The 13,309-nt window shown below is 46.5% G+C and overlaps 4 non-coding genes across 4 annotated transcripts; 2 read left to right on the top strand and 2 right to left on the bottom strand.

The window, feature by feature from the left end:
- Positions 1 to 697: 697 nt before the first annotated feature.
- Positions 698 to 788, bottom strand: TRNAY-GUA (transfer RNA tyrosine (anticodon GUA)). The gene is given in 2 exon segments: positions 698 to 733; positions 752 to 788. It is a non-coding gene; the product is annotated as a tRNA-Tyr (tRNA).
- A 230-nt stretch (positions 789 to 1,018) lies between these two features.
- On the top strand, positions 1,019 to 1,091 carry TRNAR-ACG (transfer RNA arginine (anticodon ACG)). The gene has a single exon. It is a non-coding gene; the product is annotated as a tRNA-Arg (tRNA).
- Positions 1,092 to 2,840: 1,749 nt separating this feature from the next.
- TRNAY-GUA (transfer RNA tyrosine (anticodon GUA)) lies at positions 2,841 to 2,931 on the top strand. Its single transcript is given in 2 exon segments — positions 2,841 to 2,877; positions 2,896 to 2,931. It is a non-coding gene; the product is annotated as a tRNA-Tyr (tRNA).
- A 3,451-nt stretch (positions 2,932 to 6,382) lies between these two features.
- TRNAR-ACG (transfer RNA arginine (anticodon ACG)) lies at positions 6,383 to 6,455 on the bottom strand. The gene has a single exon. It is a non-coding gene; the product is annotated as a tRNA-Arg (tRNA).
- Between the last annotated feature and the right edge of the window lie 6,854 nt (positions 6,456 to 13,309).

Below are 13,309 nucleotides of genomic sequence, written 5' to 3'. Positions count from 1 at the left end.
TGAAGTCAGCTCAGTCATCCCATCCAGATGCTTTCACTTTGAGACAYGAATGGGTACAGAGTTTCATACAAGAGGACTCAGTCCTTCCTGCCAGTTTCACCCATCCCAGGGTTGGAAAGGCAGTAGGATGGGACGAGTGCATGCTAGTATAATAGATAYTGGTAAAGACATGCAATTTTCCACTAAGGGAGAGGGTCAGCACATGCTAATCTTAGAATTGGGTAGGAAGAGACTTGAAATACCATTCAGTTCCAACTCCCAGCCATAGGCAGGGATGCGCCCTGTCCAGCCTGGACTTGAACACTTCAGCTGCCTGGATATGAGAATGTATTCCTTTCATGGCAGTATACATAGATATAGCCATATTCTGTAAAAATATGTCTAGACATGTGGAAGAGAGGAGAGGAGACTTGGAAAAATGACCCTCAGAATTTCAACATCCTAATTAACTGTGATGAGACAAAGGTATCTCAGCAGGTATCCTCCTGCAGTGACTTGCTTTGTGAGGGTTTGTGGCACKTTGGAGTATAAACACACATCTTGTTTTCCTTTATAAATTCGGGAGGTATTGGCAACACACAGGCTCGGTTTATGATGCGGCCGAAGCAGTTCGAGAAAAGCAACCGTATCTGCAAAATGTTAAAAAGAAATTGTTTAAAAGCACTTTGCGTAGGAGAGAGAAAAAAAYATTAGCGTCTCCTTCGAGCCGGAATCGAACCAGCGACCTAAGGATTCCCGCGGGGCGCAGCCACTACAGTCCTCCGCTCTACCAGCTGAGCTATCGAAGGGACCTGCCACTCAGGGCGCCACCGCGCACCAAGACGGCGGCCAGCCCGGGCTGCGCATGCGCAGAACGCACCCCGCTCGGGCGGGCCTTACCGGGGCGGCGCGGGAGCGGCGGGAGCGGGCCCTGAGGCGGGACGGGACCGGCCCTGAGGGGCACTTGGCACGGCGTGAGGGGCACGCTGAGCCTTGCTCTCGGGTATACAGAACAAAGCGGAACGGCTACAAACGTGCGGGGCCAGTGGCGCAATGGATAACGCGTCTGACTACGGATCAGAAGATTGTAGGTTCGACTCCTGCCTGGCTCGCACTTGTTTTTTTTCCCCTTTYGYGTTCTGGGCCTTGGTTGCAGGTTGAGGGGGAATGTTCTCACCATCCTGGCTTCTTATTGTCCTCTTCTTTTTTCTCATCTGATCTCATCATCCTGACTTTGTCAGGATCTGCAGTGATAGGACAAGGAATAACAGATACGAAACAAGAGGGGAAATTTAGGTTACAGATTAGGAAGAAATTCTTTGCTGCGATGCTGGTGGGACTGCAACAGGGAGGTTGTGGGTGCCCCAACCCTGGCAGTGTTCACGGCCTTGAGCAAGGCCTGATCAAGCATGGACAAGGCAAATATTCCTAGTGGGCAGTGTCCCTGTCCATGACGGGGGGGTTGGGATCGGATGATCTCCAAGGTCCCTTCCAACACCTTAAAATTCTATGATTCTGTGATTTAACCCTGTTTGGCCGCCTGGGAGAGTTGTGTCTCCCAAAGCAAAACACCACTGTAGGCTTAATTTTTTTTTTTTTTTTATTTTTTCCAAATTAACCCAATTAACACACCATTACATTATACGGAGGTGGGGGAAAAACTTCCTGGCACTAGGAAAGGAACAGTTACTCCACATTGGCCTGACACTATGGCCACTCTCATAGATGACATCAAACAGCTGTGAGGTCTCTGAAGGCAGCAAGCAACACCCAGTGATTAGGGATGTTGTTCTTGCAGAAATTGGCCATTAGTTTTGAGAAGTGTGAGAACATCCCTATTGTCCAGTTGAAAGAAAGGTTTTGCAACAAAACCCAAATATTTTTCATGTATGGAAAGCAACGCAGTGTACAGAGAAGRGYTTGCAAGCAGGAGAGGAGAGTAAGRCATTCCCAATGATTAGATTTGAGAGCGTGCCACAACTTCAGAGCAGCCAATTATCAAATCATAGAATGGTTTGGATTGGAAAGGACCTTTAAAGGTCACCTACTTTCAACCCTCCTGCAATGAGCAGGGACACTGGGTATCTTCAATTCAACCATGCTGCTAAGAGTCGCAGACCTTGGATGTTTTCAGGGAGGGGGCATTCACCATCTCTCTGAGCAACCTGTTCCASTGTTTCATGAACCCCATTGTAAAAAATGTCTTCCTTATATCCAGCTTAAGCCCACCCTCTTTCAGTTTAAAGCCATCACCCCTTRTCCTGTTACTACATGCTCTTGTAGTACAAGTCCCTCTCCAGCGCTCTTGGAACCCCTTTAGATACTGGAAAGTGCTGAGGTCTCCYTGGAGCCTTCTCTAGGCAGAACAACCAAAGTTSTCTTAGCCTGACTTTACAGAATTGTTCATACCCTCTGATCATTTGTGTCCCTCCTTTGGACTTGCTCCAACAGCTCCCYGTCTTTCCTATGCAGAACGGGACGCAGCAGTCTGTGGATTCAAACTCCCCATAAAAAGTGAGTAACTGCGGTAGCTCATTAGTGTTGCTAACACTTAGAAGCGACGTGTGCATGTTGCTGTGAAGGGCCCTGCTTTCCCCCCACGAGGCARGGCGGCGCTAAAAAACAAACCAGGCAGGCAGGCTGGAGCCATACCTACATTCTCTGACCCGGCAGGAGCCAGACCTACAATCTGTGACCCGTAATCACACGCATTAGCCTTTMCACCACAATTCCGCACACACCATCAGCCCGCCCGCTGCCCGGKCACCGAATGCGCTTCCCGCCGCCCGAAGCGCATGCGCAGAGCCGCGCGTGGGGCGGGGCGGCGCCTTGTGCGGCCGCTGGGGGGCGGTGAGCAGGTCCCTTCGATAGCTCAGCTGGTAGAGCGGAGGACTGTAGTGGCTGCGCCCCGCGGGAATCCTTAGGTCGCTGGTTCGATTCCGGCTCGAAGGAGACGCTGATATTTTTCTGGCCCCTGGGTGAAGATGCTCCTAGTGCCTTTCCAAACGCGTGTGATACACAGGCAATTCACTTTTTTTTTTCTTTTTCCTGAGGGAAAACAAAAAAAAAGAAAATACCGCAAAGAGGTGGCAACCCTGCAGTAAAAACTGAAATCCGTGTTGCAGCGATGTTTTTGAAAGTGCTTTGTTGTCTTACATACTAATATTAGTTTTATTTAATAAAACGACAATTAATCATTATTTAATGAGATTTAATAAGCAATATATTATAATAATCACGGAATTGTTAGGGTTGGAAGGGACCTCTGGAGACCCCCCTGCTGAAGTAGATTGACTCAGAGCAGGTTACACAGGAATGCATCCAGGTGGGTTTTGAATTTCCAGAGAGGGAGATTCCATGACCTCCCTATGCAGCCTGTTCCAGTGCTCTGTCACCCTCAATAGGAGGAAATTCTTCCTCATATTGAGCTGGAATTTCTGGTACTTTTGTTTATGGCCATTGCACCTTGTCCTGTCACTGGGCACCACTAAAAAGASTCTGGCACCATCCTAATGGCACCYACCTTTGAGATACTTAMATGCATTARTGAGATCTCCYCTCAATTTAATAATATATATTTGGCATTCTGCTATTGGAACCAAAAAATTAAGCGTTTTTAGCTCAGTCTTAGCTAATTTTGTTAGGTCTTCTTTTCYATGGTGAGCCTTAGTGTTCAGCTCTGGACAGTCTCTCCTCATGGTTGCTTTTTGTGATGCCAAATAATCCATACTAAGAGAGCTTTCTGCGATGCCAGCTAATCCTTATAAATGAGGACTGTAAGGAGTGATAGGAGTGGATKACAGTCCTCCACAGTCTCTTGACTTAAGGTGACAGATGTGATGTTTGGYCCTTTGGAAGTGCCAAAAAGAGTGACAAGACATGTTCTAGCAGAATATGGAGCAAAGGAAGAGGGGTCATAGGGGTCTTTACACAGAAGGGGTTTAATGCAGACAGACATGGGCTTGCTTAGGACATAATTAATAAGAGAGCCAGCACTCATACCCTGCTTTTTTCTCTGCTGTGTTCTATTGTYTCCTTTTCCCCTCAAGTCTTCTTTTCCATTACAGGTGCTACGTGGGGTGCAGAAAAACATGCTTGGCAACAACTCCTGGCTTGGAGAGCGTAAACGTGTCTGAAAGTGTCCAAATCTGTCTGCATAGCAAGGGGGAGAATGGAAGTGAAGTTTTCTCCTTCAACAGAACCCCGAGTGAGTCTTCTCTCTGTGTGGGAGTGTTTCTCTGGGTTAGATTTCAGATACGAGCACAAGGAAGATCCACTCTCTGTGGGAATATAGTACAAGCAGATTATCAGCAGGGAAACAGAGATATGAAGCTCAGCAGGGGTCAGACCTGCACACTGCTTCTCTTTGTGCATTATGTCCCTGGCCCCACATACCTCTTTATTCATTAGTACAGTTTTGTGCATGTGTATGGACGCACACACACAGACACCAACAACCTTTTTTCCTTTCTCTTCCAGCATGGTGTAGTGTATCCCTCTCAGGAACTGTCTCATGAGGAATCCAGGCATGAAAACCTGCCTGTTAGGGAACAGARGAATCTCAGTGAGGAATTGAGGAAAGACATCCATTTCCTTAGCTATTATCCACACAAGGCTGTACTCACTAGCAGTCAAATCTGAATTCACAGTCCAAAAGCACATCCCTGTGCCATTCCCCAGTGTGGGACAGGGCACAGGCTCTATCTAGGACCAAAGATTTATTTTATTCCCAAGWTTCACCTCTTCCTATATAAACATTTCTAAACTCCTTCATTTCTTTTCATGGATTCAGTGGCAACTCTTTTCACTTCTCCTGAAAGACAGCTCGCAAAGTAAAAGCACAGAGAGTTTCTTCTGGAAAAGGGRTCATCTCCTTTCTCCCTCCATCTCCATCTCTAAGACATTTTTTCTCTCCCACCCACTCAGAAAGAACTGACATGCATGTGTTTCTGTGTAAGAGTGTAATACCCCTGAGGGAGAATGAAAGAAARAAAAAAMCAAACAACCAGAAACCTTCACAAAATGTAGACACTGGTCTCGGGACTTTATGCTAAGCAACTATTCTGCCTCTTGATCTATGGCCTTGTGTGACTGCTTGGCTCAGCTTCCCACTCTTCTAGGACATGMTCATGGATCTCAAGGTACTAAATGTTTTTCACTACAGCAGCAAACTATACAGTGCTTGCATGATAGTGTAAATTTTGAAATACTTCATTTAGATGCAAGTTATTAGTGACAGTCACCTGCAAGTGCACAATTATTTTTGTATCTGGTCTCCAGCAAGGGCCAATAACAAGTTGTGTGTGTACAGTCTATTCAAACATTTCCCACTTAATAATGAAAGATGCCAGAGATTATAAAAACCCCAATCATGCCACATTTCATGCTGACACACTGGGTTGGTTACAAGAGTAGGGCACCTCAGGCAGATAGAGGGATGAGTTGYTTTTAAATACCTGATGGGTACAGGGGGAACACCTGCTCCAACATAAAGGAAATTTTCAGGTCCTATGCTGTAAGAAAAGGCTTGTTTGTATTGCAAACAAAAGTTGTCCCTTTTGCTGGAAATAGGGAAAACAGAATGAATCTCATGGGAGTATGAAGGTGAAAAGTTTTGGTSTGCCTGGAGGATTTCAAAGCAGAGATGATGAAAATGTTCCTGCACAACAAGGTGCTTCCTGAGGGATGCAGTTTGAGATATATGGCACATGTGTAGACAACATGTTCCACTGYTTGCAAAGGTGGGAAATTACTGGAAACAAGAGAATATTTTCCTGATTTTGTTAGTACGTGAAACTTCATTAATCTTTAACAGAGGTACTCTTTGTCAGTGTATCAGTGTATCTATTTTGAATATTTTAACACATGCTTCTTTTTGTACCTACTCTTCACCTGACCTAAGTGGGATTTCAGGGTCACCCAGCTATTGGTCAGCTATCAGCATCCCTCTCAGCTCACATCCTGGGCACTTAGACATGATTTTATGTCCCCAAGATATTCCCCTGACCTGTTTCAGTGGTAGGAGTTGGACAAATGAGCATCCTCCAGGTCAGACAAGCTGGACCGTGACAGTGGAAAACTGGAAGATGCTGGGAATAGACTTGAATGCTGGAAGTTCCCAGGGGGGTTGGGAAAAATTCACGTCATAGGATCTTTTCAAAAATAAGTCTATTTGGAGGTGGAGTTGGCCCAATTGAAAATTCCCAAGGCTGCTGAGCAGGATGTGTGGGTATCAACACTAATGAACACAAATACACAACTTCAGTTTTCCAACCGCTTGCTTTTTTTTTTTTCTTCTTGTCCAAGCTTCCCAATTTTTCCCTTGGTCTGTGCACAGATGGATGGGTGGGAACCTCAGGGAAGACCAGGGTTAGAAATGTGAGGAGTGTAAAATTGAAAGCAGCGAGCCAGGCAGGAGTCGAACCTACAATCTTCTGATCCGTAGTCAGACGCGTTATCCATTGCGCCAYTGGCCCCCAGATGTTGGAAGCTACGAATGAGRAAACTCCTCGGTCCTCCCATAGGGACCCAGGGGACACCCCCTCAATGCCCAACACCACCAAAATATAGAKGGTGCACAGTGGAAATCCCAGTATCTATATCCAAGCTTTATATCTGATGTTTCTCTAARACGAAGAGCTGTGCAAGTCCAAACTGAGAATAAGTCCCATTGTGTCTGCTGCAGTATCTGTGCTGAAAAAAAAAATAAACAGGAAAAACATCATAATATCATCCAATTCCCAAATTCTGGCAGTTGTGTCATGGTCCTAAACCCTGTTGTCTCCCTGTGCCTAGCAGCCATTCGGGCCAGCAGAGCCTGCCTGTTCCTATGGTGTCTGGAGGAGGAATTGCAGCTGGTGGGAGAAGCAGGCGGGATCTGCTGCTTCCAGGGTTCTGYAGCCGATGAACCCCATAGCCTTCACTCTGAGCTTGGTCCTGCCTCCAGGAAGGACCCCAGATCAGACAGACAGGGCCTGCAGGGCTGGGACTGGCACGGAGTTAATCCGCTGTGGAGGGATAAGAGCATCTCTGAAGGCAGTCAGACAGCATCAGCACCTCATCTCCCAGGCAACCCCCACGCCACTGTCACACCAATACCTCTCCTGTTACAAAACTCCTGACTCACATTTGCACGTTGGTTGCTGCCCTGACCTCTGACTTACACCTGGTCTCTATCCCATCATTTTTCCTGCAGCTCAGCTGCCAGAGACAATGCTCTTTGAACTGTCCAAACAGCCTTTGCCTCTGAATTCATACAGAGCATCACATTGGTGCTTCATGAAGGTGACCGGCATCTCAGTGACTGGGGTCTTGGTCACTTGATATGTTCCACAAAGGCCACAAGGTCCCAGAACTTGTTTTCCGGTTTTTACTCATCAATCACATGCAAAATAGGTTTTGCTTTTCCAAGAAGAGCCAGGGATTTGTGACATTTTGGATTCAGTTTCAGGACTTCCTGGTGACACTTGCTGCCTGCTTTTCTGAGCCCTTTGCCTACCTTGTGGCAGTCAAATGTGCTGATCCACCATTGATAATAACTTGGGTGTCAGTGAGCTGCAAGATTCTTTCCCATGGTAGCCTTTGTTTGATGTTTGATTTCTGGTATGACACTTGTCCATACAGGTTTTCATAAACAGGTCTGTACCAGAGAGAGCCAGGATACTGGAAAAAACTCTGCATCTTTAGCCCTAGTTTCTTAGGCCAATGAAAGCCAAACCAAAACAGTTAACCAGTGCTGGACATTAGGGAGCTTGGTAAAGAACATGAATGGCTCTTTTTTCCATTCCTTAAGAGCAGGATGGGATTCATGCAACCTGCTGCCATGGAAAATGCTGGGAGCTGTTGGAGTAGGATGCTAATTACTACAATCCTTTTTGAACATGCATTACTACTGTACTTTCCTGGCAGCAGTGATTTTGCCTGACTACTGTGATAAGTCACGGCTTTTGTGAGTGCTCCTTCAAGTCATTGACTATCTTGGGGAGTACTGAAGGTATTMCATTCTGGGTAGCAAGAAGAAAGCTGAAGATGAAATTTGAAAGGAAGATGAGGYAGTTGGGCAGCTCCTTGCTCCAAAGTAAAGAGGCCCGATTCCACTCCCACTGTCCYACTGATATTCTCCATTGTCCTCAACTACACAACTTGTCTTATCCTTGTCCTGGTGGTATGTGGTCACTCCAGGCACCTGAGTCAACTTGATAATCCAACAAGGTGGGTAATTTTCCAAAAATCAGTGAAGTGGATCAGCGCAGATGGTGCTAACGGGGGGATCACACCTTGCAGTCAGGGCCATCATAAGCTACGTAAGACAACCAGGCTGCCCCGTCCTGCTGGACAGGCAGCTCAGCCTCTGGCAGGTGCTTGCCAAGATGCAGCCCAGAGGGGGAGTGTTGTGCTGAGGTAATGAGGCAAAAGACATGGAGTGAGAGTAAGGAGTGAGAAGTGGGGAATATGTTCAGAGGTAGAGTGTCACTGTCTGTGTCCACAGACAGCTGACTTTATACCTGTTATTTCCATTCTCTCTTCATTTTTGTCCTGGCTTACATTACTTTTTGCAGGTGCAAGTAAGGTGGGTAGTGAAGTTGAGGTCAAATTCCTCCTTACTGCCTCAGGCTGGTACAGAGGGGTAAACTGAGAGGAGCAGATCCTGCATAAGCAAAGACTTGTAAATAGCTCTTTTGCAAATAGGTGTTTTGCTCCCTGAATTAACCAGAAAAACCACAAAGTGAATGAAAGGGGGTGAGCATGCCCAAATGGCTGGTGGGTGTATAACAACAGAAAGGGTGTAACTGTAAACAAGAGTCTGGAGGGGGGGAGGTGGTGCCGTTTTCTACTTGGGCATCTTGGACTTGCACCTTTTCCTCCTGTTGGCCACCAGAGAGATGACCCGCTGCATCCCTGGGCCAGGCAGGGTAGAGGGCTGCCATGTATGAGTTCAGAGATCCCATGGATGTTATACTTCTTGCAGTGATGGGGTGAAGGATGATAGGGAAGGATAAACTCTCGAATTTCCATGTACTTCCAACAGAATTTCACTGAGCAAACAATGCCGCTCCGTTTTGCCTAATGGAGCATATACTGAATTCCAGAATAGCTGTGTCACGGTATCTGGCACTTCAGAAAGCAGGACCCAGTGAGATGAGCCCTGCTTGAACCAAGGAGAGGGCTGCAGCCAAGACTAATGGTTTGAGACAAAGCCTTGGTCAAGTAGCAAACAATCCTAATGCCTGGAGAAAGTTGGAGCTAGAGCTGGGAAATCAGGCTAGTGGACCAGTAAGGGAATGAATACAGGTAAGAGTTGGAAATGAGAATAGATAATAAATCTCTAGAAGACACTTCTCCTTTCCTAACTATTGTCTGGGGAAAGCATGGGGGCTGAAAGAAGGCCCATTACATTGCGTATTTGCACACAATGCTGTGGGTATTATGGAGAACAAGCTGGCAACCCAGCGTGCTGGTAAGGTGCCCCAAGGTCTACGTGGAGTTTTACCACATCCTTTGGCAAGGAACAAGTCATTAGTATCCAATTACACTGAAATCATATTTAATGCAAGACAGGTTAAGACAAAAGAAAATAAAAACATATACTCACAGTTGCCAAGACAGATGAAGTTATAAAAGAGGTAGGTGGGGAAATGAGAGAAAACCAGGCTTCAGTTACTGGCTTTGAAGATTAAATCAGCACAGCTATTCCCTCATTTCCAGGCATTTCACTTCAGGCCTTCCCAACATAGTGAGGAGCAGAGAGCCTATTTCCCTYCACACCTTACAGCTCAGGGTGTGCTGACCAAGAGGCTTTTCCTTGTGAGGAAAGAAAGCACTTCTCATGTCCTAAAAAATTTTCTCCTAAAACCCCCAATTCTCCCAATCCTAAAAGTTTCACCAATTTAGTAYAGAGCTCCTCCTGTGTCTTCCCTATTCAAGAGACAAGATGGTCTTTCCTCTTGGCAAAAATAAGAATGACTTCATTCCTTTAGCATTACCTGGCCAGCTAACAATACCCTGGCTCAAGTGCTTAAGCCTGAGTGCTGTCGTGGGAAAGCACTGGTTCGAAATCTCAGTGCCACCATTTTCTTTTTCTTTTTNTTTTTTTTTTTTTTTCTTTTCTGTAATAATGTAAACATCTCTTCTTTGCTCTGCTCAAGCAGAATCTGCTCCCTGGTTGATGGGACTTGTCTTTTCAGGGAGAGGGCAAGACAGTCTGTCCTTCATGGAAGAGCACAAAGGAGATGAAGGCTGGTGTGGGAGGATGAGAAGCAGGTTGCTGGGGTATTGCGAAGTARTAGAGGAGGTGGAGGTACTGTGCTGGGCTTGAGGAATCACTTTTAAAGGGCTTGTTTAATGCAGAGGACACCCTGGGACTTGCTGCTTGCATGCWCACAGAGTCTCCTTCCTTACCCTGTTGTGTGTTTTTCCCTTTGCATCTTTTACTTCCCTCTGCAAACATTCTCCYGTCAGTCTTAAAAAGTGGCTTCACACAGGGCCACACAAAGATACCGATTAGCCAGCTGGCACCAGTTTCCTCCCTAAGCTGGAAGGAAATGATCCAGCACCTTTCTGCCCTCCCACATGGCTTCTGCAGCATTGGGGGTAGACGGAGGAGTGGGAACACCAGGCTGGGGTCACAGAGAAGAGGCACTGCTGCCTCCCACATGCTGAACATGCTTCCCTCAGAAAGCTGTAAAGTGAGGAAAGACTCAAAATGAGAACACCAAGATGAAGAAAGWTGGAGCTTCCTGCTCTCCACACTGGCTCCTTGAGATGCTCTATTTTTCAATTTCCATCTCCATGTATCTTGTGAGGTCAGGTATAAAGAACATTTCACATGGGAACATGTTAACAAATCACCAGAGAAAGGATAAGAGAGTTGGCACCTTCTTCCTGCCTGACTGGATGACACGTGGCTTGTTAAAGAGATATACTTCCCTGAAAAGGAACGATGGATGACTTCAGTTCTGGGAATGAGCATCCCGTCTGGACATATTCCAGGAGCCCAAGGAACTGGCTATGAGACCTGACATATCAGGAGCASCCCAGTGAATGTGCAGAAATCTTCCTCCCCATGCCAAAATCCCCTCTCTTTTGACCTGGAATTAAAACCAGTGATTAAGAATTATTTTGAACACACTGCAGTTTTCTACCCTGGGAGCTGAGCTACCAAAAGATGAGAGATGCAGTCATGAGAGAAACTCCCAGTAGGATCCCGCTGCAGTCCCAGTCCCAGCAGCATGATGGCAAGTAGCAGCTGCATCACTGGGATATGGGGAACCAAGGCCTGAAAGGCGCCTTGAATACGAATTTCTGCAGAAAGCAATGCTGCTGCAAAGCGGTCGGGTCACTGTGAAGTGCTTCATAGCACTGATTAGTGATGAAAATAGCACCAAGGCCATACTACGTGGGTAACTGGAAGAGATGTGATTTGTAGTCCACTCTTACATAAATCTATTGTCACCCCCTCTGATGTTTGTATTGCAGGCTTTGGGATTATGAGAAGCAGCAGAAACACGCCATGTACTGCTCCAGCCTGTCACCTCTCACCTAAGGATTCCCTGAAGTCAGATTGTCTGCACACCTGCAACAGGATAGAGATGAGGGGGAGCTGACCCTATGCAAGTGACATGAAGAAACAAAATTTGCAATAAGCGCATCCATCAGAGGCTTTGTCTTTACAGCACCTCTCCTTGCTTGCAGGCTTCATTAGCAGTGCAGCTCTAAATGCCGTGACAATGGAAACTCACAGCAGCTCTGGCACTGATCTATGCTCTGCTTTGCCACCACATCCCAGCCCCCGTGTCCTGCACTCGCCTGTTCTCGCCCCCACTCTCTTCTTGTTGGGGTTATTCTTAGGAATTTGGGAAACGTCACGGGGAGCAGCCTGTCATTGACAGGACCCTGCCTTGTGTGCCAGGCTGTGATTGGGTAAACAGAGCCCGTGACACCGCCCAACCAGAGCTGTGATTRGATAAGAAAGTTCGTGGGYGGCAGCTCTGAGGGAYGGAYAGYYAATCGGTGTTCAGCCCGCGAAAATGAAAGTATAAAAGAACACGGTTTTCGAAAAAGGCATTTCTTCGARCCAGCTGAGAAGGGTTCTGTGTCCTCTGTTCTCCCGTTGTCACGAATGGCTGTGCCCATACTTGGACATGTCAGGCAGGAAAAGTAAAAGGACTGCTCATGCCACATCTCCTGATCCAAAGGGTGGCAGTGACAGGGGGTGTGCGGTCCATTTTCCCTGCTTTCTCAGCTTCTTAACCACAATGGTGGGACAAAGGAGCTCGTTCAGCTCACAGCASCACACCTTTCTTCACATCCAACGCTGGAGCAGCCTCTCTCAGTGCTGATGGCTGGGGTCACGGGAGGTCACCCTCTGGGCTGATGACAGGCTTTGTGTGCTGCCTCATGAGGACACAGGGAGAGAATTTTGGAAGGAGACGAAAAGAGCCAGCCCCAACTCTTTGTCTTTCACCAGATCATGGTATCAGACTATTATGGTGCTGTCTGTTGCCATGAACTGCTGGTTCATATTGCTCAATCCTGACTGCAGCGGGTAGAGTGGTATAGTGAGAGATTTGCATCCTCAGTCAGYACAGGCAAAACACTAATCTTACTGCAAAGCTGCACCCTCCATGGCAAGGTCAAGGCCTTTTGGGAGACACACAAAATCTGAATTATTCTATGGTGAAAGGACTCGCTTGTGCACCTTTTTTTCCCTTGCATTCCCTCAACTCAGCCCGAATCAGAAGGGCTGACTCCTAGGGAACAGCCTGGTGTGTGGAGAGGGTGATGCAACACCACGTGTATGGACATGGGCCGACGTGCTTGAGATGCTTCCTGAAGTGATAATGCAAAAGGACGTTAATGTAATAAACTGCTGCTTGGTACAGTGAACACAGTGTCACAGTGGATGGCATTCCTGATCATAGCTAAATGTGCCTGGCTTGAAGGCTTTTCCAGTTGTGGTTTTCCTTAGAAATACCTGCATCTCTCTTTCTAATGTTGTATTCTCCTATGCTCACAAAAATCTCATATTGAGGAATGGGTGAAAGAACTTAGATAGAAAATGGCCAAAAGGGAAACTTGCTTGTCTTAGCTGACTTTCAAAAGGAAAAATAAGGCATTGGTATACTCAAGAATGAAGAGTTATGCTGGTTTTGTTATATGCCTTGAGAGCGTTTGCAGGGCAAAGGAACACATAGAGGGAAACAGAAGAATCTAAAAAAAAAAAAAAAAAAAAAAAAAAAAAAAAAAAAAAAAAAAAAAAAAAAAAGCAAAACCCAAAGAACATGTTACCTCTGTCACTTGATAAACAGACATTTCACTGGTTCTGGTAGCA

The sequence above is a fragment of the Malurus melanocephalus genome, unplaced genomic scaffold, assembly GCF_030028575.1.
Source record: "Malurus melanocephalus ecotype Western Australia unplaced genomic scaffold, MMel_1.1 scaffold_443, whole genome shotgun sequence".
NCBI lineage: Eukaryota > Metazoa > Chordata > Aves > Passeriformes > Maluridae > Malurus > Malurus melanocephalus.
This window is presented reverse-complemented; position numbering and strand designations above follow the sequence as displayed.